Below are 4,085 nucleotides of genomic sequence, written 5' to 3'. Positions count from 1 at the left end.
TGGGGGTATATTTCACAAAGTCTATACGTCAGTTATCAACTCTGTTATGCATATATTATCATGCGTTCTACACAGGAGTTATCAAGGGTGTATAATCCAACAAATTTAGCCCCGTGGTAAAAAAATGCTATCGTAGTATTTGTATGTGAGTTATCAACTCTGTTGTGCACATGTTACCATGTTATTTACATAGAAAATTACCCGGGTATGTTTTTGAACAACTTTTTTTGCAGGATAATTGTTATCATGGTGTTTTGCACGTAAATTATTAAGTCTGTAATACGTACTAAATTACCATACTGTTTACACAAAAGTTTCTTTAAAAATGTAATGGGGCATAGGTACGGTCGCAGGCATGGCAGAAAGGAAGCGGCGCAGGTCGAGGTGCGGTGGCAGTGCGGCTTGTTTCGCACGCATGGCGGCACACTCACGAGAGACTCGGCGCGTGTACGTGATCATCTTAACTCAGCATGCAACTAAAAAAATTGATCGAGCCCACACACGCCAAATCGCCGAAACAGATCTCGATCAACATGGTCTGACCTGACGTCATGCATGCATAAATACGCCCCAAGCTCCGCGCAATATCTATGTCAGACAAATAATTTCGTTTCAAATATGCTCGTGCATCATCAACGAAAGGATCACGTACGTGTACGCACATGCATGCCTGCCTTCAGAACATCTTCATTTACGTATACTTTCTTTGCATGAATTCAATTTCGTACAGTGGTGGGCTGGTGGCATGCTTCATGCATGCATTGCTAGCTAATTATCCATGTACGTAATTAACGAAGCACTAATGCATGGCGTTGATGCAACTGTAAAGTGGGCTGGGTCACGGGGTCGCTTTGAATCGGGAGTCAATGAATGCTTAGCAGGCTAGGAGACCACGGGACCACACAGACTAAACAACAAATCTGGAGGCAGAGACCGAAAGCGACATGCATGCATGAGGCGGAGGACCACGGGAGCGACAACCGACATCATGCAGAATGACCACCGCCCGATCATGATTCAACGCTATCTGATGTCGTCTGAATCTGTTGCAAACTGCCAATCGGCAGGATTTTAGCTTTTCCGTTATTTTTATGTGTTCAGAGTGCTGATTACTACCCCTCGGCAGCGAGGTAGGCGACCGCCCACACCCCGACCCTCGTGGAGCACAGCGAGGTATGTGTCTCGCTCCTTATGTACTTCTCATTGGTGGTTCTACGAGACAGAATTTTCAGCACCCGGGTGCCCCTATGGCCTGCACCATCTATGAACATTAATTTTTTTTTAAAAATCAAACATGATCAAACTTTTGATGATCTTGATAGTTTTAGTTAAAAATAACATTCGAGGAGCCCTCACCTGAAAAAGCAAAATAATTGTTCAAAGTTTATATACAATATTGAGCTGTTATTTTGTTTTTGTTTGTGAGGGCTCCACAAAGGTTATTTGTTGCTTAAACTTTGCAAGGTCTTTGATCTATGAAAGTTTTAGAATTTTTTTTTGTTTTTCACGAATATACCGTTTATGAGGGTGCTGGGGCATCCGGGAGCTGTTACACCTTTCTCGTGGTTTTATACCTCTTCCTCGAGGTCTTGCTAACCTAAGGGCATGTACAATGGTGGATAAGATAGTTTTATCTTAAATCTTGCATGTAATTTAGAGATGACAAAAAACAATGTCTATAATGGATCATCTCTTAGACTTATGTTTAATAACTAGCCATTCCTAAAAATGTGGTGAGACATATTGTGTTAAGAGATTATCTCTTGCCTTCTTTTAAATAAGAGAAGACAAGCCTTTTCTTATGAGTTCTCTCTCCTCCACCTCATCATTTATCCTACATGGCACTCCTAAGATAGCACCATTGTACATGCCCTAGGTTGATCGCCTCGAGATGGTCGACCCAGTGAGCCTGGTGGGCATGATCCTAACGATGGTGCAACTGATTGCAAAGGCCGCGGAGACGTCACAACAAAACAAGAAGTGCCGGGAGCTCGCTCAACGCTCGTGCACTCTGGCCAACGTACTGCCCAACTAAAAATACCCGGCGGCGAACGACGAGGAGACGGAGACAGTGATGAGGAGGCTCAAGGAGACCCTCGACGAAGCGTTGACGCTCATCCAGTCCTGCCAGACTGTAAAGGGAGCGGTCCCCTCCGCCACCATCCCGGGGAATCCCCGCAGCCGTGGCCGCGCCCAACCCCATCGGCGCGCAGCCAAGGGCGCGCGCCAGGCGTCGGACGCGCAGCCAGGTGCACAGATCCCAGGCTCCAGAGGGCGCCGGCGGATCTCCCCTCTTGACGCGCCAGACTGGCCAGGGATAGCGCCCCGCCGCCGCCTTCCTCGGGGCCGGCCAGGGCTTCGCCGGCGGGCACCCTCTGGCGGCGGCGAGACAGGTGGGGGAGGAGGCGGGGACTATGGCGGCGCTAGGGTTTCTACCCCCGTGTCGCCAGAGCTAGGCGACGCGGGGGTCAGGCCGAAACCTGAGGCTCAAATAGGTCAACTCTAGTGCTCGTGATGCATGACCTCCGGCCGTCCTGGATCTCCGGCGTACTAGCGCCTGCGGATGTGGTGGCTGGCTCGGAGGTGGCGGCAGGATGCTTGGCCGGGGGAAACCCTTGGCCGCCGGTGGCGGTCACGGCGCCGATGGCATCCCGGATGCCATTCCCTCCTTGGTGGCGGCGCCGAGGCTAAACATCCCCTGCCTCCCCCTTCCCCTGCGCCCGGGTGAAAACCCTAGCCCCGGTGGCTAAGCGGCGGCGGCACCACAGCGTCGTCACCTTCTTGAAGGCGCCGACTTGGGCATGGGATGCTGGGTGTGTATTGCGAGCTTGTCTGGTTCCTGGTGGCGGCCCTTCCGGCCGTGTCTCCGATGGGGACCTCGCCCTTCCTCACCCTGTACATGCCGTGGTGGAGCGGTACTTCATCTCATTCATTGATGGCGGCGAGGATCGGCGGCATGGCGCTGTGGAGGCTCGCCGCCCGATGCACGGAGATGGACTCGCGCAGGAGGAGGTTGCTGTCTGGCGTCATGGTGACGTCGATGGCAGAGTGGCCAGACAAGGCAAAAGCCTCAATATGATCTGAAGACGGACCTGCGAAAGATGGTGGCGACGACACACGAGTGCGTCTGACCGGATTGTGCCCCAGACCCAGTATGTGGCTCGGCTGGGGCTTCCGAATATGTTTTGGTTTCCGGCTTTTTTATGTTAGGCTTAGGTGAGTGGTTTGGGTAGTGGCCCAGCTAGCACCCCTTCATCATTTTGGATAGGAGTAGTGGCATGTGTTGCCATGATGGTGGATTCAGGCTTATTGTTGTAAAACTTTGTAAGGTCCTCGAGAATAATCAATAAAGTGGCCGTATGCATCTCCCAGATGCAGAGGCCGGGGTCATCCTTCTTTTCTAAAAAAAATATTTGTATTCTCCCGTAGCCGGAAGGCCGCTGAATTAGATGGGGTTAATAGAAAGATCAACGACTGCATCACAGACCTCAACTTCATCAGACAAGTTCGCACAAATCACGTAGCAGCACCTAGCGCAGTTCCACTCTCAACTCAAACTTATGACCACGGCTCCTACTATCAGCATCAGGCACAAGGAGGAGGAGGTGCCTGTGTTGGCTACCCCCCGCTGCCTCAGCACGCACCCGTCAATGTTCACTGGACTCCGGCTCCGTCTCCCTACCATGCTGCTCCAGCCCCCTCGGGTTATAATCTATCTTCCCTTTGCACCCTTCCAACTATCAACAAGATCTTTGACAGTATGTGTAATGGATTCCGCTAGTGCTCGTTCGTTGCGTCTGGCGCAATATTATCTTTCTGGATGGAAAATCTGTATCCATTTGTGCATTTAATTTGTGCAGAAACTATGAATATGATAAATCATTTATTTGCAGCAAGTATAGATGGTTATGTGCAACGAAGCAATTGATGCAAAGGATCGATGGGGATACCCCCTTTTCGAAGAAAATAAAAATATTAGAAATAATGAAGTTCTCTAAAAAAGAATGAAATTAGTGGCACAAGTATTATCCTTCAAGAAAAATAAAATGAAATAAAAAACAAAATGAAAATAATGAACCTGATAA

At 49.6% G+C, this 4,085-nt stretch overlaps 1 pseudogene; it reads left to right on the top strand.

Moving 5' to 3' along the window:
- Positions 1-1,891: 1,891 nt before the first annotated feature.
- On the top strand, positions 1,892-3,828 carry LOC119368988 (annotated as a pseudogene).
- The last annotated feature ends 257 nt before the right edge of the window (positions 3,829-4,085 follow it).

Source organism: Triticum dicoccoides, chromosome 2B (assembly GCF_002162155.2).
Source record: "Triticum dicoccoides isolate Atlit2015 ecotype Zavitan chromosome 2B, WEW_v2.0, whole genome shotgun sequence".
In the NCBI taxonomy this organism is placed as follows: domain Eukaryota; kingdom Viridiplantae; phylum Streptophyta; class Magnoliopsida; order Poales; family Poaceae; genus Triticum; species Triticum dicoccoides.
This window is presented reverse-complemented; position numbering and strand designations above follow the sequence as displayed.